Source organism: Suricata suricatta, chromosome 1 (assembly GCF_006229205.1).
Source record: "Suricata suricatta isolate VVHF042 chromosome 1, meerkat_22Aug2017_6uvM2_HiC, whole genome shotgun sequence".
Taxonomy (NCBI): domain Eukaryota; kingdom Metazoa; phylum Chordata; class Mammalia; order Carnivora; family Herpestidae; genus Suricata; species Suricata suricatta.
Window position 1 is genome coordinate 45515961 of NC_043700.1, and position 27186 is coordinate 45543146.

Genomic DNA, 27186 nt, shown 5'->3' on the forward strand with positions numbered 1-27186 from the left:
TTTTTTTTCCCAACTTCTGCTTTTAAGCTTATTTTTAAGCTCTATTTTGTAGTAATTTAAAATTCAGAGAAACAGTGCAGAAATAGTACAGAATATCTGTGTAATTGTATCATTTCTCTAGACTGTTTGCATTTTACTACATCTGCCTTATTCTCTCTTTCTTTCTCTGTCTTTAAATATACACACACACACACTACTATGTTTATTTTTGTCTGAATTACTTGAAAGTTACAAATATAATCCCCATTACTCCTTAACACTTTATAAAAATACTTTAATAAAAGACAAGGATTCTCTCCTCCATCACCAGATATAACTATCAAAACTGGAAAATTAGGGCGCCTGGGTGGCTCAGTCGGTTAAGCATCCAACTTTGGCTCAGGTCATGATCTCATGGTTCGAGCCCCACGTTGGGCTCTGCACTGACCACTAGCTCAGAGCCTGGAGCCTGCTTCAGATCCTGTGATTCCTTTTCTCACTGACCCTCCCCTGCTCAAGCTGTCTTTCTCTCTCTCACAAAAATAAATAAAAACATTTTTAAAAAATGGAAAATTTACATTGAGACAGTTAATCCAACTACATCAATCTTCAGATGCCATTAAAATTTTGCCAATTACCTAATCATGTCCTTTTTTTGGGTGTAACATCTAAGTTAAGATTTATACTTAGTTTCTTTCCCTTTAATATGAGATTATATAAAGGTGTGGGTACCAGAAGGAAGGGGCTACTGAGAGGCATCTTAGAAGTCTGTGTACCATAAAGAATATGTAGCATTTTATAAATTTCGGGGCTTTTTTTCTCCTATTTAATCCTCACAGTGCCCTGTGAAATTGACACTTGGCAAATATATGTTTGGGGGTCAGGAAAGTGTTGTTGCCCAAGGTGAACACGGTTAATCTCTAACATGGGCAGGGCTAGAACCGGTCTGGATCTCCTACTCCGCAGCCCTGGTACAGTGCCCTCTGCCTCCACTGGGCATCCCATGATGGCCTCAGTTCTGCTCTCCCTTTGTCCAGTCTGAGTCTCTTGTACCCTTTCTCCACACTGCAGATATTTTCAAAACACACATCTGCTTATCCCTTCAGTGCCCCTTTGTAGTTTGTAATCCTAGCTTCTCACTTCATTAGTGTCTAATTGTCTATTTCCTTTTTCAGTCTGTAAGCTCCTGGATAATATGGACCTTGTCTGTCTTTACATGCCCGGGACCAGCAGAATGCTTGTACATTATTTGTTGAATAGACTGGGGGAGGAAGGGAATTGCAGTGTCCCGCATGAAAAGCAGAGGTCACGGTAGACAGATAGCTCTCATCTGGTGCAAAGTCTTTGTTTTTGGAAGCGTGAGTTACTGGTTGCTTCGATGTGGGGTTGCAGGTATCTCAGTGATCTGTCTTGAGCTCCAAGGTCAGATTTGAAACTCCTGCAGTTACGGGGCAGGATGGGTACCTGCCGACCATGCTCCGTGCAGTCGGAAGGCTCCATCCTGATGGTTGAGCTTGCCTGGGGAGGAAATGGTTTGCGGCTTGCGTGAAGTGCAGGTCCTGGGAGCTGGTGAGCTTTGCAATAGTTTCCTGCTACACGGCCTCAAAGGACCAGAGTCTCAAAAGACCATGGGATTTCTCCAGTTTTGAACATTGGCCACCTGAGAAGTAGACATACAGGGCAGATGAATTGTGAAGACGTGTAAATATAGACTTACCCTATAAACTCCTCATACAGAGTTTGCTAAAAGTCAGGGAAAGGGGCTTGTAGTCATGTTGTCCCAATTATTCTTTCATTTTTTAAAATGTTTATTTATTTTTGAGAGAGAGAGAGAATGTGAACAGAGGAGGGGCAGAGAGAGGGAGACACAGAATGCAAAGCAGGGTCCAGGCTCTGAGCTGTCAGCACAGAACCTGACACGGGGCTCAAACCCAGAACTGAGCGATCATGGCCTGAGCTGAAGTCAGACGCCCAACCGACTGAGCCACCCAGGCACCCCCTTTCTTGTTTTTTTTTTCAGGTTTTTTAAACATTTATTCATTTTTGAGAGACAGAGCACAAGTAGGGGAGGGGCAGAGAGAGAGAGAGAGGGAGACACAGAATCGGAAGCAGGCTCTGGGGCTCGAACTCACAGACTGCAAGATCATGACCTGAGCCGAAGTAGGATGCTTAACTGACTGAGCCACCCAGGCGCCCCTCAAGTATTCTTCATTATTGTCATCTAAAAGTCCATCAGTTGGGGCTAATAGGTGGTTGCGATCACCATAGTCAGTTGTGACCAATTTTTAAGAAAGAAAATATTTTGTTTTATTTTAGTTGCACAGATATATGTATGTCAGGTCATGATGTAAAACGTATTGTTTTACTAATACGTTTGCAAAAGACTGGTCTAAAGTTTTCTGCTAGATGAATGTATGGGCCACAGATTTTGGAGACAAGCAGTAACGTGATCTCCGCAGAGGTTAAGACCAAGCAATTTAGATTTGACTTTGAAATGTTTTCTGTGATTTCCTCCCCCAGCTGCCTTGCATTCCTACTTATTTGTTTTTAATGTTTATTTATTTTGCGAGAGAGAGAGACAGAGCATGAGCAGGGGAGGGGCAGAGAGAGAGGGAGACACAGAATCCGAAGCAGGCTCCCATGTGGGGCTCAAACTCACAAACTGTGAGATCATGATTTGGGCCGAAGTTGGACACTCAACCAGCTGAGCCACCCGGGCGCCCCTTCTCCTTGTTTGTTTTTAAAGGCAGCACTTCTACTTATTTATTTTGTTATGGAAGCCATATAGTCTCACTGTGAAAAAACCAGACGTCACAGGAATGAATACAGAGGGAACTCGCTCCTCTGATCTACCTCGAGGATGACCACTGCTGCGGCATTAAGTGTGCAGGTGCTGCCGACAGAGTGCCTGGGTCCAAACACTGACCTGGGTAAGTTACCTGACCTCTCTGTGCCTCAGTTTCTTCATGTATAAAAAGGAAATGTCAATAATAGCAAATTGTCTCCAGGACTGGTGTCAGGAATAAATGAACTATTTATTTAATCATTTAAACAATTATTTAACTAAATAATTAATCCTTATTTTTAATAATTATATAATAACATTGAAATTATGACATATAATAATAATTAATTATTGTAACGAGCTTAAAAAAGTCACACACAGTGACTGCTCAATAAATATTAATAATATTAACATTTTGATGTATATCCTTTTTGAGGCTTTTAAAGGAATTGATACACATGCATTTATTCACATTTATTATATGTAGATGCACTGTATATATTACACTAAAAAAATCTCAGGATCAGATAAGAGAGCTTCTGGTTTTTGGTCTGACGTGTTAGGAGCTTGGAAGGCGTGACTTTTGTTCTCACAAAAAGAAAAAACTGAACAAATTGAAAACCAACAACTCTCTTTAGATCCATCAGATAACCAAGGTCATGGGGAAAACTGCTGTACCCACAATTGGAGAGATAAGCTAATACCTCTGGAAAATCAGCTGACGGGGGCAGAAGCTGCCACAGTAGCAAGTATGAAGTTTTTTACCCAGGTCATTATGGCTGGCTTTGAATAAAAATTACAAAGCATACTAAACGACAAAAAAGACGGTTTGAAGTCACAAAGCAAACATCGTAACTAGACTTTGAAATGACAGAGATTAAAAGCTCTAATGAGAAAAGTGGAAAACTTACAAGAAGAGGTGGGTAATGTTAGTAGGGAGGGAAAATATTAGTTAGACGGAAACTCTGAGAAGGAATCAAAAGGGAATTCTACAAATGTGAAACACTGTAACAGAAATGAAGAATGCTTCTGATGAACTTATCAAGAGACCAGACACAGCCAAAGAAGGATCAGTAAGTGTGAAAAAACGTTAATAGAAACTTCCCAAACTGAAAAGCAGAGAGAGAGAGAAAAAAACAATGAAAATGACAGGACAGAATATACAAGAACTGTGGGACAGTACAATTATAAAAAGCCTTAATATATGCAGTGGAAATACCAGAAGAAGAAAGAAAGAAAAGAACAGAAGAACATTTGAAGCAATGATAACTGAGATTTTTAAATTAATGATAGACACCAAAATACAAATCTAGGAATTTCAGAGAACACCAAGCAGGATACAGTCCACAAATGTATCCCCAGATATTTAAAATGCACAAAGTTAGGGGCGCCCGGGTGGCTCAGTTGGTTAAGCGTCTGACTTTTGATTTTGGCTCAGGTCATGATCTCACAGTTTGTAAGATCGAGCCTGGCATCAGGCTCTGCACTGACAGTGCGGAGCTGCTTGGGATTCTCTCCCTCTCTCTCTGCCCCTCCCTGACTCGCTTATGCACATGTACTCTCGGAATAAATAAATAAGTAAATAAGTAAACTTTAAAAATATATTTAAAATGCACAAAATTAAAGAAAAATTAAATCTTGAAAGAAGCTAAAGAGGGAAGTACATCAGATATCCCTTCAGACAAAAAAACCCAAAACAAAACCAAAAGACTGTAGTGAAACATTCAAAGTGGTGATGAAAAAAACAGTCACTCTCCCCAAACAGCAACCCATAATCTTGTATCCTGTGAAACTATCCTTCAAAAGGCAAGGAGAAATAAAGATATTCTGAAACAAGACTGAGGGAATTTGTTGCCAGGAGATTTGCCTTCCAAGAAGTGTTAAGAGGAATTCTTCAGAGAGAAGGAACATGATATAGAGCAGAAACTGGGTATACATAAAGGAATGAAAAGCATAAGAAAAGGAATAAATAAAGGTAAAATGAAATGATTTATTTTGCTTATTCTTTGTTGACTTAAGAGATAACTGTTCAAAATAATAATAATAATAATAATAATAATAATAATAATGTATTTGCAGTGATAGCTTATGAAGTGAAATGAATAAAAGCAATGATATAGGAGATGAGAGGGAGGAATTGGGAATCCTTTGTTATAAGGTATTTGCACCACCTGCAAAGTGGTTTAGTTTATTTGAAAATGGACTCCATGGCAACCACTAAAAGAAAGGTTAAAAAGAAGTATAATTGATATGCTAAGAAAAAAGAGAAAATGCTGAATTAAAACCAGAGAGGGCAGGGGCACCTGGGTGGCTCAGTTGGTTAAGCCTCTGACTTTGGCTCATGTCATGATCTCATGGTTTGTGAGTTCAAGCCCTGCATTGGGCTCTGTGCTGACAGCTCAGAGTCTGAAACCTGCTTTGGATTCTGGGTCTCCCCCTCTCTCTCTGCCTCTCCCTGCTTGTGCTCTGTCTCTCTTAAAAATAAATAAACATTTTAAAAAATTTTAAAAAGAGAAGGCAGGAAAAGTGGGAAAAAATAAAAAAGAACAAAGACAAAAAATAGAAAATAAAAACAAACATGGAAGATATTAATACAACTGTACCAAATATCAGTAATCCCTCTAAATGTCAATGGTCTAGACACACTGAATAAGAGAAAGAGACTGTCAAAGTAGACTCAACTGTATGTTGTTTACAAGAACCCCATTGTCAATATGAAAACAGATTAAGAGGTGCACTTGTGATGAGTGTTGTAGGGAAGTGTTGAATCACTGTATTGGGTACCTGGAACTAATATAATATCATATGTTGACTAACTGGAATTAAAATAAAAACTTAAAAATATAAAGGTAAATATAAAACAGATAGATTAAAAATAAATGACTAGAGAGAGGCAAACCATGTTAACACATGTTAACATGTTAAATCCAAGGAAAGCTAGAGTAGCTGTAATAATTTCAGAAAAGGAAGATATCAGAGCAGGGAAGTTTATCAGGAACAAAGAAGAGCATTGGATGATGATAAAGGAGTCAGGTTTCCAAAAGATAAACCAATCCTTAACATGTATGCACCTAACAATAGTGCATCAAAATATGTGAGGCAAAAATTGATACAACTTCAAAGAAAAGTAGAGGAACCCACTATTGTAGTTAGAGATGTCGTATCCCTCTACCGGTAATTGTCAGTTCTAGCAGGCATAAAATCAGTAAAGACATAGTTGGACCAAAGAGCACCATTGATTACTAGGTTTAATTGACATTTATATAATACTTTATCCAACAACAGCCAAATAGATGTTTTCCTCAAGGTTAGATGGAACATTCACCAATCTGCACATTCTGGGCTGTAAAATACACCTCAACAATTTAAAAGAATTAAAATGCGGTGGCTCAGATGGTTGAGCGTCTGACTCTTGTCTGAGCCCAGGTCTTGAGTTCAGGTCCTGTGTTTGGCTCTGTGCTGGGTGTATAATCTACTTAAAATAAGTGAATGAATGAATGAATGAATGAATCAACCAATCAATCAAAATCATACAAAGTAAGACCATAGTGGAATTAAACTGTATGTCAGTAACAGAAAGATGGCTGGTAAATCACAGAATACTTGAGATTAAACAATTCACTACCAGATAGTCATGTGTCAAAGAAGAAGTCTCAAGAAAAATGGAAAAAAAAAGACAAACTAAAGGAAAAGAAAAGTACAACTTACCAAAATCTGTGGAATGCAGAAAAAGCAGCCCTTAGAGAAAATTTTATAGAATTGCATGCATATATTATAAAAGAAGAAAGATTTCAAGTTATTAATCTAAGATTTCACCTTTGGAAACTAGTAAAAGGAGAGCTAATTAGAATTCAAAGTAGGCAGAAGAAAATAAGTAATAAAAACTGGAGCAGAAATCAATAAAATTAAAACAGGAAGGGACTAGAGAAACTCAATGCAAAAAAATGCTGATTGTTTTAAAAAAAAACATAAAATTGATGGATCTCTGGGCATGCTAACTAAAGAGAAAAGATAAAAGATAAAAATTACTAATATCAGAAATGAAAGAGGGATCATCACTACTGATCCTAGGATATGAAAAGGGTAATGAAGGAATATTATGAATGAACAATTCTATGTCCACAAATTTGGTAATATAGATGAAATAGACTAATTCCTTGATGGAAACATATACTTAAATTCACAGAAGAAATACATAATCTAAATAAGTATATCTATTAAAGAACTGAATCAATAATCAGTTATCTTCTAAAACAGAAAACACCAGTGAATTCTACCAAACAAGGAAGAAAGTTTACCAGTTCTTCATAATATCTTCCAGAAAATAGAAGCAGTGTACTACATTCCAACCATCCAGCAGAGCCAGCATTACCCTAATACCAAAAACCAAAGAAAAGGCATTATAAGAAAAAAATCTATAAACCAATATCTCTCCTACTAAACACATAAGTAAAAATCTTCAGTGAAATGTTAACAGATAAAATCCAGCAAAGCATTAAAAAGTTCTGTACTATGACCAGGTGGTATTTATTCCAGGTATGTAAGTTTGGTTCAACATTCAAAAATCAATTAACCCATTCATGGGCTAAGGAAAAACAATTTTTGATCATATATATTGAGATGCAGAAAAAGCCTTTGATAAAATCTAATGTCCATTCATCATAAGGTCTCCTAGAAAACTAAGAATATTATAGCTAGCATCATAGTAAATCCTAACATCAGGAACAAGCCAAAGATATTTCTTCTTACTACTTATGTTCAGCATGGTATTGGAAGTCCTAGCTAAGGCAATAAGATAAGAAAAGGAAATAAGAGGTATATAGATTGGGAAGGAAGAAATAAAACGATCTTGTTTGCATATGACATAATTGTCTAGGTCATAAATCCTAAAGAACCAACAACAACAAAACTTCTGGAACTAATAAATGACTATACCAAAGTTGTAGAATGTTAATATACAGAAGTCAACTGCTTTACTATAGCAGCAATGAGCAACTGGAATTTATAATTAAAAATGTAGTACTATATTATTAGCTATATTATCATAGATATAAATCCAATTAAATCTGTACACAATCTAAATGAGGAAACCTATAATTCTCTGATGAAAGAAATCAAAGAAGAGCTAAATAAATAGAGACACAATCCATGTTTGTGGATAAGAAGATTCAATATTGTTAAGATGTCATTCACTCCCAACTTAATCTATACAATCAATGCAATCCCAATCATTTCATTAATATTGGCAAACTGATTTTAAAGGTTATATGGAAAGGCCAGAGATTTAGTATTGCCGATACAATATTGAAGGAGAAGAATAAAATTGAAGGACCAATACTGCTTGACTTTAAGACTCCATATAAAGCTATAGTAATCAAGACAGTGTGGTACTTGTAAAAGAAATGATGAATAGATTGAGACAAATATTTTACAGGGAATAAAATAAAAAGCCCAGAAATAGACCCACACAAATATGGCTGACTAATATTTGACAAAGGGGTGAAGGCAATTCAGTGAAAAAAGCTGTTTTTTTCAAGAAATGGTGCTGAAACAGTTGGACACCCATACTTAAAACATGTATCCAGACACAGACTTTGACCATATACCTTACACCTTTTATAATATTTAACTCCATACAGATTATAGACCTAGATGTAAAACACGAAGCTATAAAACACGAAGCTATAAAACTCCTAGAAAATAACCTAGAAACAATTGTTGGTGTCCTCTTGCATGAAGGTGACCTTTTAGATACAAAACCAAAAGGAGAATTCATGAAAGGAAAAATCGATGTTGGACTTTATTAATTTTAAAAGCCTCTGCTCTTCAGAAACGCTGTTAAGAGAATAAAAAGATAAGTCACAGAGGGGGAGAAAATCTTTGCAAAACACTTACTTGATAAAGGATGGGTTTCCAAAATCTACAAAGAACTTTTAAAACTCAAGAATTAGAAAACAAATAGTGCCTGAGTGGTTCATTCAGTTAAGCATCTGACTCTTAATGTTGCTCAGGTCATGATCTCACTGTTCTTCAGTTCAAGCCTCACATTGAACTTGGGATTCTCTCTCCCTCTCTCTTTGCCTCTCTGCTGCTCACCCTGTCTCTCTCTCGAAAATAAATAAATAGGAGCACCTGGGTGGCTCAGTCAGTTGAGCATCCAGCTTTGGCTCAGGTCATGATCTTGTGGTTCATGAGTTCAAGCCCACACAGGCTCTGTACTGACAGCTCAGAGCCTGGGGCCTGCTTTGGATTCTGTGTCTCCCTCTCTCTCTGCCCCTCCCCAAAACAAATAAACATTAAAAATTTTTAAATAAACATTAAAAAAAGAATTAGAAAACAAATAGCTTAAAAAATAGGCAAAAGACTTGAAGAGATATCTCCCAAAGAAGACATATAGACAAAAAGATGTTGAACATCATATGTTTTTAAGGAAATGTGAAAAAAAACAATGAGATTCTATACCTATCAGAGTGGCTAAAATCCAGGACGTTGACAACAGCAAATGCTCTCAAGGATGGGGAGCAACAGGAATTCTCACTCATTGCTGGAAGGAACATATTGCTAACCTCTTATGATCCAGCAATCACATCCCTTGCAATTTACCCAGAGGAGATGAAAACGAGGTTCACACAAAAACCTGCACACAGATGTTTATAGCAGCTTTATTTAGGATTGCTAAAATTTGGAAGTAACCAAGTAGGGGAATGAATAAACTGTAGTACATCCAGACAATGGCCTATCATTCAGTGCTAAAAAGAAATGAGCTATCAAGCCATGAACAAACATAGATGAACCTTAAGTGCTAATTGCTACAGGAAAGAAGCCAATCTGAAGAGCTGTGAGCTATGTGATTCCATTTAGATGACATTCTGTGTGAGACACATATATGGAGACTGTCAGAAGAGGCGTGGTTGCCAGGAGTTCAGGAGGAGGAAGGGCATGTGACTAAGCAGAGCACAGGGGCCGTTTAGGGCAATGAAATGACGCTGTACTACTCTAGTGGAGGAGACATGCTACCGTACATCTGTTCAAACCCGTAGAATGTAGAACTCCAAGAGGGAACCCTAGTGTAAGCTGGTTATTATTTGGTGACTAATAATGTGTCAACATTGGCCTCAACAGTGGTAACAAATCTATCATCCTAATGCAAGATGTTAACAATAAGGGAACCATGTCTGTGAAAGGGAAGGAGGTGTAGGAGAGATTTTTGTTCTGTCTACTCATTCTTTCTGTAAATACAAAGCGGCTCTAGAATAATAGTCTGGGAATTTAAAAAATTGGATTGTATGGGGCGCCTGGGCGGCTTGATTGGTTGGGCATCCAGCTCTTGATTTCGGCTCAGGCAGTGATCTCATGGTTCATGGGATCCAGCTCTGCGCTGGGCTCTGAGATGACAGTGCAGAGCCTGCTTGGGATTCTTTCTGTCTTTCTCTCTCTCTCTGCCCCTTTCCCCACTTGCACATACACACTTACTGTCTCTCTCTCAAAAAAGAAAAAAATATATAAATTTTTTAACTGTTTATTTATTTTTTGAGAGACAGACAGTGAGAGCAGAGGAGGGTCAAAGAGAGAGGACGACACAGAATCAGAAGACAGATTCCAGGCCCTGAACTATCTGTCAGCACAGAGCCCAACACGGGGCTTAAACCCACGAACCATGAGATCATGACCTGAGCCAAAGTTGGATGCTTAATCGACTGAGCCACGCAGGTGCTCCAAGAAAAAATACATAAATAAGTAAATGGGATTATATTATAAAAAGTGTTCTGTAACGTACTCTTTCCACTTAATACTATGTTGCACATGTTAAAAAATTAATAATTACTTGGTTGGATGTATCATGAATTTAAACAATTCTCCATTGTTGCTACTTTTTTACTGTTCCTAATAGTACTGTGAGGAAATCTGTAAACTTGCATGTTTGCCGATCCTTTCCTTAGGATACATATCTAGGAAAGGAATCAATTTAGTATCAAGGTGTATGCACATGAAATATTTTACTTGTGTTTCCCTCCATAAATATTGTCCCAGTGTCCTCTCCTGTGAAGGAAATTAAAGGGCTTGTTTCTTCAGACTTTGGTCAAAACTGAATGTTCCCAATTTTTTCAGGTTCATTTACGTGATGGCTAAAATATGACTTTAATTTTTTTTAGTGTTTATTTACTTATTTTTGGGAGGACAGAGAGAGTGGAGAGAGAGGGAGAGGGAGAGAGAATCCCAAGCAGTTTCCACGCTGACAGCCCACAGTGTGGGGCTTGAACCCATGGATCATGAGATCATGACCTGAGTCAAAACCAAGTCGAATGTTTAACCTATTCAGGCACCCAGGCATCCTGATGTCTTTTTTCTTTCTTTCTTTTTTTTTTTTTTAAGAAAAATGGTCCTTTTCTGAGTAACAGTAAAGTATATTTTCATGTTCCTTTTTGTTTCTTCTTTTATGAATGTTTCTTCTTTAATGAATATGAATTTAGTTTCATTTTTAAATAAACTGGAATGTTCATCTTTCCTTTACTGATTTGTAAAGAATTTGGGGCACCTGGGTGGCTTAGGTCATGATCTCACGGTTCATGGGTTCGAGCCCTGTGTTGGGCTCTGTGCTGACAGCTAGTTCAGAGCTTGGAGCCTGCTTCAGATTCTGTTCTCCTTCTCTCTCTGACCCTCCCTTGCTCACGCTGTCTCTCTCTGTCTCTCAAAAATAAATAAAAAAACATTTAAAAAAAGAATTAAATAAGGATCTTAATTCTTTACAGTCACAGGTTCCAAATGTTTATTTCATAGTTCATCACTTGCCTTTTCCTTTTATGTAGGAGTTGAGACATTTCTGTGAATCTTTTCTTCTATGGTTTCTAGCTTTGGTGTCATGCTCCACAAATTTCCCTCTACACTCCACTAGTTCCTTTATGCTCTGGCTCCTATAAGTCGACAAAGTTCCAAAAGGAGGTCAGAGACACAAGGAGGAGTGCCCTAGGAGTGCAGCAGTCCAGGACAGTTCAGTAATCACTCCGTGATGGGTTGAAACCTCCCACTGCAGCCCTTTCTCTTTGCCTCACATTCCAGCCCCCCTACTGCTAGTCCTTAGGGGACACTCTGTCAATAGCAATAATAGAGTTGGCCCAGCCAAGGACCAAGAGTAATTATGCATCACAGAGCAGACCCCGCCATGCTTGACGGCCTTGGCAGGTAATCCCAACTGACCTCTGGTGTGGGTTTCAGAACTTTCACAAAACCAGATATGTTTCCATTCTCTGAATGAGGCCTCATTTGGATTACTTACAAATGAGATAAGCAAATCCTAGGACCCTTAAAAACAGAACCCCTTCAAAGGCTTTGCCCAGCTGATTCACTATTTAAGACAATATTTACATTTTATTCACAGTGATTGCAGCCCTCTACTGGTGAGATGGACTTCCGGCTGAAAATCTGAGACATTCTGGATGTCCATTCAGTTGATCTTGAAGATGGACATTAGTGAGTGTGTCCACAGCTCACAGCCAGTCTCTGTGGGGTGGACTCAGTGAGAACTGGTCAGGGGAAGCATTGGGGGACCTCCCCTCCCTCGAGCAGACACTAAGAATGTCTTGGTGACACCTGATAATGTCGCTCAAGGCACATGCATCCCTGGTCTTTAATAGAAGCATGAACAAAGTAAGCAGGCATACTTTTAGGGTACAGAGAGATTTCCTACAGGGGTTTTTCAAGCATCATATGCTCTGTTTCTGTGATCTGTATAATTTATCTTTTAGGTAAAGGTGCCAGTGGGCCTCTGTGTGATCCACATAAATATAATTGGCAGGAGTTACAATTTGCTGATCCTCCTTGTTTCCCACCAGAAAGGAAAGAACATCATAAATTATATGGGTGGGGCCTCCAGGTCTAAAGAGGAATTTGAACTTGAACTGGAGTCTCCCAGAGAAGAGGAGAGAGCAGTTGTCCTTGCATATTCATGGTACCTTGTGTTATCCCATTGCTGTAACGTCTGTGATCTCATGGCCGCCCACCCACAGCACCCAGAAAGGTTCATCCAGGAGTTCATCACTCAGCGTTTCTGATGTGATGAATCAGTGGGCTGACGGGGGATATTCTCTTGGCCTCTTGGCAGCCTTAGTTGGCCATACCCACTTTCCTGAAAGACTCTCCTTCCTTGGTGCCTATCATACCACACCCTCCTTCCTGTCTCTCCGACACTCCTTTCTTTGGAGTCTTCACAGGCAGATCTTTTCCTAATTGCTTTGGAAATATCGGAGCTGGTTGCTCTTTCTGCTCCATTGCACATTTTCTCCCTGGGTGGTCTTATAGTGTCCTCTGCCTTTAAATACTGTCCTAGTTCATTCAGGCTGCAGAATGGGTGGTTTATTAATAACAGACTGGGGGGCTTATCAGTAACGGGCGTGTATTTCTCATAGTTCTGGCAGCTGGGAAAGCCAAGATCAAGGCACCTGCAGATTGGGGACTAGTGAGAACCTGCTTCCTGGTTCGTGGATAGCTCTCACATGGTGGAAGGGAAAGGAGCCCTCTGGGGCCTCTTTGATAAGGGTACAAATCCTGTTCATGAGGGCTCTGCCCCTGAATGTCCCCATCTCCCAAAGGCCCCATCTCCTAACACCATCACATTGGGGATTAGGATTCAATATACAAATAGTGGAAGGACACAGTTTATAGCAATTACCACTCATGAGCTAATGACTTGTAAATCAATAACCTGAGCCCTGACATCTCACCTGGGCACTTTATGGTTTCCACTTTGATATCTAAAAGACATCTCAAATTACCATGCTTCAAATAGAAATCTTCCCCCCCCCACCTGCATTCTTATGGAAATGTTGACCAGCCTCATATTCTTAGACCCTCACATCACTCTGCTCCTCTCCTGGTCTTATAGTGATCAGCAGCACCACCCTTCACCTTGAGTCTGGCCTCAGATCTAAGGTTCACACTCAATATACTTCCCGTACTTACCTACATGCAATCCAGCCATGATTCCTGTTGCTAGGAGCAATGAGAAGGGGCGTAGACTCTGGTCAGACGACAGAGGCTGGATTCTTGCCTCTGCCATTTACTACTTTTATGTCCTGGAGAAATTCCCTTAATCTCTCTCTGTTTTCCCCCACTTCACAGGGTTTTCGTGAGGATTACATGGACGTATTAGGAAGATTAGCCCGAGTTAATACACGTAAAGTACTTAGAACAACACAGGAATTACTGAGGAAGTGATAACTGTTAATAATATGTTACCTCCAAAGTAAACCACATACCTGCCTACTTTTCTCAGTGTTATCTGCCTTTACCTTCTCTTAGCCATGATCAGCTTCACCTTCCTATAGACTATGTCCCAATAATCCTCTTACCTTATTGCAGCCAGAACGATATATAGAAAGTATGAATCAAATCTTGTTGCTCCCTGATTAAAACCTCAAATGGTTTCCTTTTAAATGTGGAATAAAACCTCAACTAATTTACATGGCCTAGAAAGTCCTCCACATGTAGCCCCTCCCTACTGTTTCATCTCAGCTGTACAAGGCAGATACTGCTGCATCACAGGCTTCCCCAGAACGCAGTGGAAAAAGCCAACAATGGTTTTATTATGTTCATGGATTCTGTGGGCTGGGAATTTGGACACAGTTGAGGAGGGATGTATTGTCTCTACTCCACAATGTCTGGGGACTCATCTAGGAAAAGTTGAATGGTGTGAAGTGACTTGAACAACTGGGGATGGATTCATCTGGCACCGTGGCAATGATGGCAGGAAAGTGGAGCTCAGCCGGGACTGTCCATTGAAATTCCCACATTGACTTCTCCGTGGCTTGTGCTTCTTCACATCATGGCTGCCTCAGGGTAGTTGAGTTCCTTATGGAACTTATGGCTTATGGCTCAGAACTCAGAACCTGGTATATTATGACCTGTTATTTGGAAGGCAAATAGCATCTCTTCTCATGTACTGTTTTTGGTCAAAACAATCACAGTCCCACCCCGATTAAAGGGAAGGGCACACAGACCGCACCCACAATAGGAGGATATTGAAGAATTGTGGCAATGTCTTCATACCACTACACTTAACTTTGTTTCTCTCTTTTGCTCAGTTTTCTAGTTGTACCCGATTCCTTTCTGTTCTGAAAACACAATGCCTAATCCTAACCTCAGAGTTTTCCCACTTTTTGTACTCTCTGATGTGAACTCTCTTCTCCCAGGTGATTGCCTAGTTGACTCCTTTTCAGAATTGGACCAAGTCTTCACTTTCAAATCACAGAATGATTTCAAAACTCTGCGGCCAGTGATGAAGCTTTGATATCTCCTTCTAGATACAAAGTCTTAAACTCAGTTCCCAGTGAACATGTTCTGACTTCTCCCTGTGGGGTCTAAGTCTTGACCTCTGCTGCCTAAGGCCAGTCCAGAATTTTCCTTCCAGAGGCAAAGACCTAATTTTTGTTCTTGGGACTAAATCCCCACTTAAATGTCAGCTGGCCAGAAAGACCTTCCCAGACTCCCATATCTAAAGTGACTCCATCTTTCTATCCTCTGCTTATGTCATCGATAGTACTTTCCAAAATCTGTAGTTATCTTGTGTGTGTTTCTTTACCGGTTTATAGCACGTGACTTCCATGAGGCAGGTTGTAAGTTTCTTTTTTCCATCACCCTATCCCCCGGCATATATAGGAGGCACTTAATATATCCTTGTTGGAGGAATAAATGAAGTTTGGGAGGGTTCAGAAATGAAGATTTAAAAGTCAGAACCATTTAAGTGGTTAACTTTGTGGTTAGCCATTAACCCATGGCAGAGAAAGAAGCTCAGAAGATAATGTCAAAGATAATCAATATTTATGATGTGGTAAGAATGAATATTGAGATAGAACAAGCATAAAGGTATGAGGGGAGGGGGCGCCTGGGTGGCTCCATTGGTTAAGTGTCTGACTTCAACTCTGGTCATGATCTCGTGGTTCGTGAGCTCAAGCTCCACATCAGACTCTGTGCTGACAGCTCAGAGCCTGGAGCCTGCTCTGTCTCTCTCTGTCTCTCAAAAATAAATTAAAAATTAAAAACTAAAAAAAAAAGTATGAGGGGAGCCAGAAGAAAGGCATCAAAGAGGCAAAAGAGGGGAACCCAAAGGAAAACAGAGGTGATAATGTTAAATATCACAGGGAGGTCAATTAAGATGAAGATTACAAACATTCCTTAGGTTTGCCAAGGAGGGGGCTGTTTGCCAGAAACCTTTCAGTGCACAGGCCCAAGGTGGGTGGGAAAGGCTGGGGGGTGTTTCCAAGTTGAAGGGAGCGAGTGGCAGAAAGGATGAGGTTCAGGAGGAAGAGGGTGGGACACAGCATAGATTAAGAAGAAACCCTTGAATGGGCTGTTCTCTTCCAATGGGATTGTAGGCAAGGAGAGAAGATGGGCATACAGGATTTTCTGTAGGAATACCCACTCCACTTGTAGCTCCTTGTTCAGCATCTGCCCCGCCAGCCAGACTGTGAGGTCCATGACAGCAGGAGATGGTTAAGGTCATGACAGCTTTTGAGGCACATGGCTGAGGGTGTGACTAAGTTGAGGACTTTTCTAAGATTATGTGTCTCAATCTGTAAGGCAGTGTGAGTTTTCCCTAGCACCTCTCTACAGCATTGGTGCAGGAGTAGTGAGTTTTAGGGTTGCTCCAGGATTGGGGGGAGGGTTGCATGGTAAGAGGAATAATGGAAGGATGTGGAGAGTCAGTCATGGATGGACTATGGAATCCAGCAGGGATGGAGAAGGTGACTCAGCTAGCCTTGATGATGCAGTGTGAGGATGAGGCTTCATAAAGCCCTGAGAAGCAATGGCTAAAGGGCAGACCCATGTTTCTGAAGTCAAGAAGATGAGGGAACTGAAGTGTGTGTGTTTCATAAAATTTAAATCCAAACAGGATTACAATAGGAGTTAAGATAGAAAGAATATTGCTGCTGTAACAAATAGACCCCAATACGTATAATGGCTCAAGTGTGAGAGGAATTTCTTTCTGTGTCATATAGTAGTTCAAGGTGTGTGTTTATGATCAGGTGGTGGGGATGGACACAGGATCCCTGCTCCATGCAGTTAACTGGAGACTCAGGCTGCGGATGGCTCTACCGCCAACATGTAGCTCCCAAGGCTGTCCAGGGAGCATCATCTCAGTCAGCCAGAAAGATCAAGGAGCTTGGGGGAGCATAGAGTTCTGTCTCTAGAAGAGACGATCATAGCTCCCCCCTGCATTCCGGTGGCTAGAACCCTGCCCCATCTAGTTGCTAAGGAGGCTGGGAAATGTGGTGTTCTTGTGTGTCCTAGAGGAAGAGGAGAACATGGATTTTGTGAATAGCCGGCAGCCTTTGGCACACTGCAGTGCCACAGAGAGAATGACTGATCCAATTGCTTCTACCCTAAATAAATTGGAGAAGGGGCCAGAAACTGAGCGATGACATGCACTGGAAGGGGGGTGCTTTTGCAAGGTAATGCAAGTGTAATTGTCTGGAAACGACTTTGTCCTGTGGACAGATGGAGTGGATAGTAGTCAGATTTATTTGGTTTGAATGCTGGCTATGTTACTTCTGGCTATCTCATCTGGGCCCCGTTATTCTACTTAATTACTTAACTTCCAGTCTTAGTCTCTTCATCTGTAAAATGGGATGGATGCCAGTGATTTCATAGGAGAAATGGATAATGTATGTCACAATTATTAGTGAATATTTTCCTTCTGCTTATTTCAGGCTCTTCAAAGTCATAGAGTGAAACCTTGTCCAAAAGTTGGGTGAGGTTGGCCAGAGCAGACCTCACCTCAGGGCTACCTGGGGACCAGTGGAGCATGGAGATCAGGAGATCCACATGCAGAGTCCAGACCCCTTCTCCAGGGGTAGCTGCTGCCCTGCTCCAGCCACATGGGGCTATCTGCAGACAGACACTAGACTTGACTAGAGCTTCCGATTTCCAAAAGAAGATGAATGTGTGACTTTTTCATGAGAAGTCTCCTCATTTTAAAATGTTGGCCACATTAAAAATCCACTGAAACCACTGTATGGTGACATGAAGTATGTCTCTGGGCTGATCTGGCCCACGGGCTACCAGTCTGCCCCTTGCCTACCCTCCATCACTTAAGGCCAGCTGTGTGCTGCCCCACACAGTAGCCATAACCACAAGGAGCTGTTTGAGTTAAAAATAACTTAAGTGAAATAAATTAAAAATTGAGCCCCCCCCATCACACTATGGTTCTAATATTCTGTATCCATGGGTGGGGGGGTGGTGGTAGTGGCTAGAGCACATATAGAACATTCCCATCATGAAAGAAATTTCTTTTATAAGGCACAGATCCCCAGATGGAAGGGGCATAAAAGGTAGTATCATGTCACAAGTGGTTCCCTTTCTTAGACATGATGACATAGGTGTTGTCCCACAGCCAGGACGGGGGTCAGAGGAAAGACTCGCCAAGTTTCATATTGTCTCGCACACAAGTGTTAGACCCGTCTCTGGGCTGTAAGTTTGGTAAGTTTGGAGACTTGACCATGTTGGATGGATGGAGAATCCTCTGCTTCAGCCTGGCTCTATCCATGGCACTCTGAAGGTAAAAGATGAGATGCATATCTTGCCTGAAGAGAAGGTGGTACATCCTAACCCCTTTCAGGCAGAATGCTTGGCTCCTCTGGAGGGAAGGGGCTGTGATCTGTCCTCGGTCCTGCTGTGCCAGAGTGGCTATGGAAGGAAGGTCACTGTCAGGCAGAGATTGAGACTGGGGCTTTCATCGGGCAGGCAAAGTCCATCAAACAGTTCAGCACTCTTTTGTCCTATTTCAGGCAAAATGGGTGGCAGTGGCAGTGGTCGGTGGGGCGTCAGGAGGATCTCCAAGGTGCAAAGGCCAGTGGTGCATCAGTTAAGTGAAGCCCTGAGATGGGGTTCCAGAGTGGGTCACCCTGAAAAGCACTAGCTGGTAGACAAGTAACAGCCATACTGGGAGAGATCTTCCATTCTGTGCGACATCTGCCATATTTTGGGGGGTCTTCCGTGCATATCAGACCACAGTTCCAGGCATTGACCAGGCTGAGGTGTGAGAGCAGAACTTGCATGCTCAAGAGGGAGACTAGCAAGAGGGAGGCAGGAGCCAGGCCATGGGGGTTGGTAGCACCTGGGAAGGGCCCGGGCCCCAACTCGAACTCCTAGGACCGCCCTCTCTCCAAGGGAAAAGGGGGCAATGGTAAGTTGAGAAAGTGAAACAAGAGCCCACCATTAATTGCAAAATACTGAATCCTCAGAGAGAAATGCCTAACGCACAACCCTGACTCTCGTGCCTAGCAACACTTGCATCCTGTTTGGACTTGTCTGGAAGCTGAAGACTGTGGTTGACAATGTGATGGGGCATTCATAGGGTCAGGGGGCAGGTCTGGACATTGACAATGGTTTTGAGCCAAACCGCTCACAAACTTGACTGGAACACACGTGAGACTGAGAATAGAAAGGAAGCCCTCTGTGTTTGACCAAAGATCTTTTTTGTCCTCTTGTTATCTCTAGGACATTTGAGGCAAGAGAATGATAACAGTACAGAGCAAACTAAGATCTGGAGAGTGCTTTTAAGCTGATGCAAGGGCCAGCAAAGAGTTTTGTTCATTTCTTCTCCTGCACCGTGTCTTGGTGGCCTCAGCAGTAAGAACATGGAGTGATGAGAGCCACGGCATGTCACGTTCTAAATGACACTGTCTCTTGGCGATGTGTTGGCTGGTTGGTATGGGCAAACACAATGGCCACAGGAGAGCTATCAAGGTTTTCACGTTGAGCAGGTCTGGAGGAAGCTGTCAGGAAGCCCCCTGCCACCTTTGGGCAAGGAGGAGTCAAGTATTTAGACAGGTGGCTATCCTAGGAAGGTGATGCAGAGATCAGGCTGGACTGGGGGCCACTGGCCTGCTCACTGCTGTTGTCCTGAGCACCCACATTAGCTTTCACAAGCAAGTGGGGGCAACTTCCAGGTTGTGCCAGGAAGAACTGCTGCTGAGCATTAACCTAGGTGAGCTGAAGTATAAGCAAGCTGCATTTTGGCAAACTGGCTGCAGCTATCCATGGGTGGAGAGGCTGGCTCATGCCAGGAGTGGCCGTGTGCCCTGATACCACATACTGTGTTTTTTATTAGGATGCTGCAGCCTTACATTCTGGTGCATCCTTGCTAGTTGAAATGGCAATGGTCTTGACGTTTTCTTCCCCATCTGAGTTGGAGGTTGTCATGTGAATGCCCAGACCTGTCCTCCATGGACTCAAGAAAGGATCTGTGTGGGGTTCTACTCATCTAGTCATCCTTTTACCCACCCATATATCCATCCATCCATCCATCCATCCATCCATCATCCATCCATCCATTCATCCACCCATCTACTTACTCATTCATTCTTTCACATGCTGTTGTGTGCCCACTGTATGCAAGGCCCTATGGTTCACGCTGAAGAAAGGAAGTACTTTTCCTGGGGGCTCAGGAGTGTGTGTAGAGAAGGTGAGGGCTCCAGGGGTCAGGGAGAGGTAGAGGTATGAAGACAGACACAGGCCACTGTCAGCCTGATGCATCGAGGGAAGGTGAAGAGCTGGACGTGGTTGGAGCACAGGGTGCAGACGAGGGATGCAGAGAGCACTCAGGAAGGCAGGAAAAGTAGGCAGGAGTCACACTGTGCAAAAAGCCTGGATGTCATGCTGAGGATTTTGGACTTTGGGACACAGGTATTGTGGAGCCATGAAAGCATTTTAGGCAGAAGGCAACAGGGTCAGATTTGCACACTAGGAAAAGCATGGATTCAGGACAGCATCGGACTCAGAAGTGGTGGAACCCTTAATTCAGCACGGGAAAGAGGGTGACAGCCCAATCGAGGCAGTAGCCCTAACTCTCCCAGACCCCCAGCATCACCATCTTCCTGGGTTAGTCATTCACCTAAAAGTGGCCGTTTTACTAATTTAACGTTATTCCCCAGTTCCCGAGGCACAAAAGGGAACTCCCGGGGCTCTCAGGGTCACCCCTGGATTGACTGCAGGCCACCATGAAGTCACCACCGCCTGGAGATGTGCAAACTGGTCCACATATGCACAGCCCCGGTTGTCTCTTTACCCTTTCAGTGACTCTCTTATCTGCTTGTGGCCCAGGGCGTCCCATTCCGTGTCTGGAGGGAGGTTGGACAGGCTCGAAGTTGGATGGTACTCAGCTTCTGGTGGGCGCCATTGTGAGCTCACCTCCCGATTACGCTTTGGTCTTCTTGGACTGCCTCACTGCAGATATGAAATTCTAACTTGAAAACAAACTGTGGGTGGGCAGGAGACAGGGGAGTGAAAAAGGGGCAAGACAATGCCTCTAATTTGGGAAAATTTAGCACTTCTTTAAATCTCTACAATATCCAAATGGACCATTTCCAAGAATTTGCAAACTAAACTAATAAATCACCCCCAAAGAGGTCTCTAGGGAACCCCTTTGACCAAATGAGCAAGAGGCATGGAGTGTTTTTGAATAAGTGACTGGTGCTCAGTATTTGATCACGGCTGGATTCTTTTAAGAGACTTAGACTCTTGAAGTATTATTTATACTCTCTGGGCCCAAGGTTCTTGGCCCCTTGTGGAACGGATGCAGCTTCTAGATCAAGGAAGGCCCAGACAGATGAGAAGCTGAGTGTGTTGGAGGCTGAGCCCCAAGTGTGGGCTTGGAAATGAAAGACCACCTGCAGGGATCGCAAGTGGACCTGCCGCTGAGTTGTGTTAGCGAAGGCCAGGCCTGGTGCATGTGAAGGACAGGTCCCAGCGGGAGGGAAATCTGCACACACCGTCATGAGTAGCCGCAACTCAGGCCACAGGACCCAGTTCAATGAGGTGAATTCTTGCTGTCTGGCGTTTTAAACATTTGGGTAAATGAGGACTTGAGGGGTGGCAGGTGCATGTCAGGGAGACAGAAGTGGAAGGCGAGGCCTGGGTCACCTGGACTGGAGGGCTGGCAAAGTGGGGCAGGGCTGTAGGAGGAAAGCATCATGGGACCGTTGGAGAGGCCCTGCTCATTCAGCTCGTGATTATGGAGTGTCCAGAGCTCTCTGCCAGGTGGGGTGGAGGACAAGGTGGCTGAAGGAATTGGCAGTTGTGAGGTAGGGACTAAACAACACAGAAGCGAACAAATACCCCAAATACTTGTAATCGTGATCATTGCTGTTGAGCTGCTGAGATAGGGAATGTAGCGGGTGTGGGGGCAGGCTTCAGACAGGGTGGTCGAGGAGAGTCTCCCTGAAGAGGACATGGAAGGGCGGAAGGAGGTGTTTCTGCAGCGAACAGGAGAAGAGGACAGTGGCAGCAGCAGGTCACTGCGAGGGAACGGAAGGAAACAAGGTGCTGCGGAGGAGGCAAGGAGGGCAAGATGAGGCTGGGAAGGAAGGCAGTCTTGACAGTTTGCATCTTATTTATGCAAGCAGCCAATCAGGGCCTTCCTCTTTTAGCTCAGAGGTAGCATTTTAAGGGTTGACTGGTCACTTACATGTTGGTGTTAATCTATTCTGGTTACAACGAACCGAGAGCTGGTCACTGACAGAAACTGAGTCCTGGTGGAAGATGAGGAAAGAGAGACGGAGAATTAATTTTGGGATGAGGAGAAATGTCTAAGGAATGCAGGAGGGCCTTGGAGCCTAGAGTGGCAGCCGGGGACTGTGAGGGGGTAAAGAAAGAGACAGCAGACCACTTACACCCGCCTCTTTCACAAGGTGGGTCCCGGTTTCTGCTGTGAAACTACTTTATCATTTAAAGACTTAGCCCCTTGGGCTGTGGGGTCACACAGACGTGGATTAGAATCCTGTTTTCACTCTTGCATGCACCTGGGCCTGGGACAAGAGGTGTCTTTGAGTTTTATTCTACTGTCTATACGATAAGGATATGAAGACTTTACCGGAAGATTTTGGGGGAAGATTACATAAGCACTCAGTGCTTTAGAGACTGTGATAGGCGCCTAATAAATGTTAATTGCCTCCTACTGACTACATAACCAGTGTTTTACTCTGAGAGGATCAAGTGGAAAGACAGTGGGCCTATTTATCACTCTTTCATAAGACGTCCCCACAGGGTAAAGAGCAGGGTCACCCGTGTACTTTGGGAGTGGGAAAAGTCCCGGGTCGGCCTGAGACCTGAGGGTTAGTCTGTGTTCTCTCAGCTTCCTCTTCCGTAAAAAAGCAGGATGTGGTGGGCTAGTGGCCGGAGGTGAACTAGTTAAAAAATATCCTTGGGCCTTATCTCTGGAGATCCTGATAAAGAGGTCTGAGCTGGGGCCCCAGGTGATTGCGAAGCAGAGGCAAAATCACTCCAGGAGCCCTGGGACAAGGCCCTTTCCTAGTCCTGAGTCCGGCTAGGAAAGAACCAAGAATGTACTCTCCTCATCTACCACCAGAGGGCGAGCCTGAGGTGTGACGGCCAAAACAGGATGCTGTCTCCAGCTCCAGCACAAAGCCCCCAGGGGAAATCAGTAGTGGCACAGAGGATGGTGTGCAAGGTAGGTCAGGAAGGGGTCGTAAGAGGAGAAAGCCAAGAGCTACTAGAGTCTGAAGTGCCTGCCTTCCTCTGTTGTGCTCTCTGACAGCACTGGCCCCATAAGCCTCTTGTCTTCCCCCAGTAAGGATTTCATCAAGATGCTTACCCAGCCCCAGCTGAGTTGGCCAATACTCATTCCAGTGCTGGAAAAAGCAGCATCTGGCTCAGAGGCCCAGTCACGCCCACCCTCATGGGTCACCACTCTGTAACCCTGGGTGATGTGCCTGCTGGAAAGGCTGGATCGTTGGCCCTTGGCTGTTCCTCTGTGGACGGCCCCTTCAGGGTCATGCACACAAAGAAAACAATTGTTATGGCCTGAGTGTTTCTGCAGAGAAGGAGGCGTCACTTCCAGCTCAAGTGTCCTCGTCAATGCCCTTAGTTTTTGGCACGGAAGAATTCCAGTACCTTCTCGTTACCACTGCGTTAATTTTAACCTCTGCTGCAGACTGTAGCCCTCGGTGTCAGTACTGCAGCAATGTGGGGACCTGGGGTTTTCACGTCTTTGCCACGTCTAGGCTCTGCTCTTCCCGTCAAAATTTATGCTTTGGAGTTTCCCTACTCTGTGACATCCTGAGGGTTACATTTCCGCAGGGGCGGGGTGGGGGTTGGGGAGGGCAGAGAAGCAGAAACGGCTACTGCAGCTTCCCAGAGGGGGAAGGTGAAACCATGAGCCATGGTGGGGCCTTGTCCCAGACTGGACACGTACTGTGCAGGACGCTGAGGAACTAAAAGCAGCCGAGTCACCCTGCGGCGCCCTAGTGACTGGCCTTCATCTCCCTACCCCCAGTTCCTGGCAGGTTGTAGGACTCAGACATCTGAAAAATCCTGACTGAGTGTCATCACTCATGCATCTAAAGCCCCCACCCTGTCGAGCTTGTATGGGGGAAGACGAGGGTAAGATTTTTGAAAGAGTTCTGAGTCTCTGTGAGCTCAGATTTTCAATGGAAGGAAAATCCTGCCACCTTAGTATGGTATAGGTGAGGATGGTATTGTGTAGGTAGTAGGATGTGATAAAAGGTATTATGTAGGCTCGTACAAAGAATAACGGAAGAATGGAGAAAAGAATGATCTAAGAAGCTAGCCCTGAGCAAAAAATGACTCAAGATGCCTTGTGTGATTCCGGAGTTGTATGCACTAGGTGCGCTCGCTCGCTCTCTCTCTCTCTCTCTCTGTATTTTCTCAGGCTCGGTGGCACGGGGCAGCTCTGTTTAGGGGGACGCCTCGTTTAAAATTCAGGCAGCTACACCCACACAAGGAATAATGAGTTGCGTTAGAACAAGGTTTTCTTGCAGTTTCCGGGACTTGGAGGAGAGAAGGAAGACCCAGCAAGGCGACAGGGCTAAGAGAATGGCTGAGTTGGGGATTTTGTTGACATTAAATCTCACCACCGCAGTGGCGTGGAGGAACCTTTTTATTTGCTTGCAACGATAGCATTTAGTTATATATCAATCACAGAGGGCCCCTGCCACAGATCAAGCAGGGTACGGTCACAGGAGAAAAAGAGATGCAAGGCTCTTAGCTTTTAGGAGTCATGCTCTGATAGAAGAAATGGACAAGTAATCACAATACAGAGGGATGTATGTTTCAGGGGAGGTAAATATACGAAGTTGTGCTGAATGCTTTAGGGGGCGGAGGGATGCAGATTTTACTGAGGAGTGACCTACAAGCTTTTTTAGAGGAAGGGTTGAGGGAAAAGGGGGAGAGGTGAAGGGAGCAACACAGGGCAGGGCACAGATCTGAGAAGGCACACGGCCTTGAGGGGCATTGGTGCATGGGCATGGTGTGTGTATGGGTGCATGTCTGCATGTATCCCCGAGCGTGGGGATGGGGCATGTCAAGGGATGGGAGGTAAAGCTGCAGTAAAGGCCCTCACTGGACACTGATATGGAACTTGGTAGAATGCTTGTTGTTCATGTTTGAAATGCATTTAATTTTTTAAAAGTTTAGAAAAATCACGTCTGAGAATAGACTAAGATATTTGGTTTGGGGATAATGCATGTGTAACTTAACAGGAATTTTGAGTGTTTACCTAAATACAATGTGAAAAAATAGTGTATGTTAACAAGTCTATTGGTGCAGAGTGGGTGGAAAATTCTTCCCCACCTCCTTTTCATTTTTCTGCATTGCACTGAGCAGTAAGAATGGCAAGAAATGCAGATTGCAGACAGTTCTTTTCCTTGGCCAATTAAAACTATTTGGTATCTTTGTGCCAAATACTCTTAGGCTCTAGTCAGAACAGACAAAGCAACTTACACCTTAAATCTTTGAAGATGTATAAGTGGAAATGTCAATTATCATGAGCTCATATCGATGGCTATTGAAATAAGGCTATTACAAAGAAGACTGACAAGAAAAGCTCTTACAGCTTTTATGACAAAGCAAAATATTCAATGGCAAATCAGAAAATAACAAATTACAGTCCAGTCTGTTAAGATCAAACAATTCAGGAGCAGGAAAGTGTAAGAAGAATAACAATTTAATTAGAAGTCATTTTGTTTTAAATTAATTTGTATCTCATTATTTGCTGGCTTGTTAAGTGGTATTTTTCTCATGATTTAATAGGACACTCCCCCACCCCTGTTGGAACTCACAGCTGGCTTTCAGGGGTGGGAGGGCACATTTTAGCTTTCTCAGACTTGTGACTTTAACCATGACAGGCTTACACCAAAAGCTGCTGACATCAAGTCACTTTGCTCTTAGCACATCACATAGTTGGGAGGGGGAGAGGGGAGTGCTTCTACTTTATTTTCAAAATGCACAGCTAATTGGAACTTGAATGAATTAACCGACCATGAAGCTTTGCTGCATGCCCCACAGCTCCTTTCTGGGATTTTAGAATTGATCAGAATAGAAGCCAAAGAGGACAATTTTACATCTTCTGGACAGACAGATAACCATCCAAAGTGGCCAGATGCAAAAGACATTGGAATGTGGGCCCACAGTAGCCTCAGGATTATTTTTTATCTGGCTAATCTTTGCTGAGCAGGTATGAGTCAATTAAACGGATTCTTTTTTTTCCCCCATGGCTGCCTGATGGCCTAGATTATGGAAGGATTCAACCTATTGTGTGATCTCAAGTAGAGAAACCCCAAGCCATAGGCCTGCCCAGATGTTTTAGTCATTGTACCTGCCTGGGCAACATCTCCCAAGAGATGACCCCTGGTAGACCCCTCGGGATCAACTGGACCAGTTTACTGCGCCCACAGGGATTCCGCAGTCCGAATGCCACTGCATGATTTGGACCAGCAAAGCTAAGGGGTTCCAGGCCTGTTCAATTGCTAGCGCCAAGAAGAGAGGCCTTGAACGCCGTTTGAATCGTGACTAGTATCTGACTAGGGAATCAAGAAAGAGTCGCCTATTAACTATGATTCCGGACGTTTTCTTATGACTCAGTTTCCCTTCCTTTGGGGATACAAGATATTTCATTCCTCTCCAGCTTCTCCACAGTTCATCACCTCTCTGGGTCCCATTGTGTGATGTGGGGGCCCAACCGCAGGACTGTAAATCCTTGGGTACTGTAATCTCAAGTTTTTCCTCAACAGATCTGCAGGCACCGGCGAAATGCGCGGCTCTTATTCCCCAAAGGGGTGTGGGCGGGCGTGACTACTAAGGAAAGCAGGGCCGCAGACCCGGGTCTGCGGCCTCCACCGGCTGCCCGCGGGCCGTGAAAGGCTTCCCGGGCGCGGTCTCCTATCTGCCTCCCAGCTCCAGGAGCCCACCGCAGCCTCCCTTTCCTGCTCAGGGTACTAAGGGCTTCGGCCTCTGCTACCCACCGCCAGGCCACGGAAGCCTGCAGCCCGGCGTCCGCCCTCAGGCTCGCTCTCCTCCCGCAGCTGGCCCCGCCTCGCCCTGACCGGCGCCCCCAGGGAGCCCGGCCGCGGGCCCGACGCCCCCGCGACGCCCGACCAGCAGGCCGGCGTCCA

The 27186-nt window shown here is 43.6% G+C and overlaps 1 protein-coding gene across 1 annotated transcript in view; it reads left to right on the forward strand.

Annotated features, from left to right (window-relative positions):
- DPYSL2 (dihydropyrimidinase like 2) overlaps nucleotides 1-27186 on the forward strand; it is a 135983-nt gene that overhangs the window by 39519 nt on the left and 69278 nt on the right. The gene's annotated exons all lie outside the window — the stretch shown is intronic.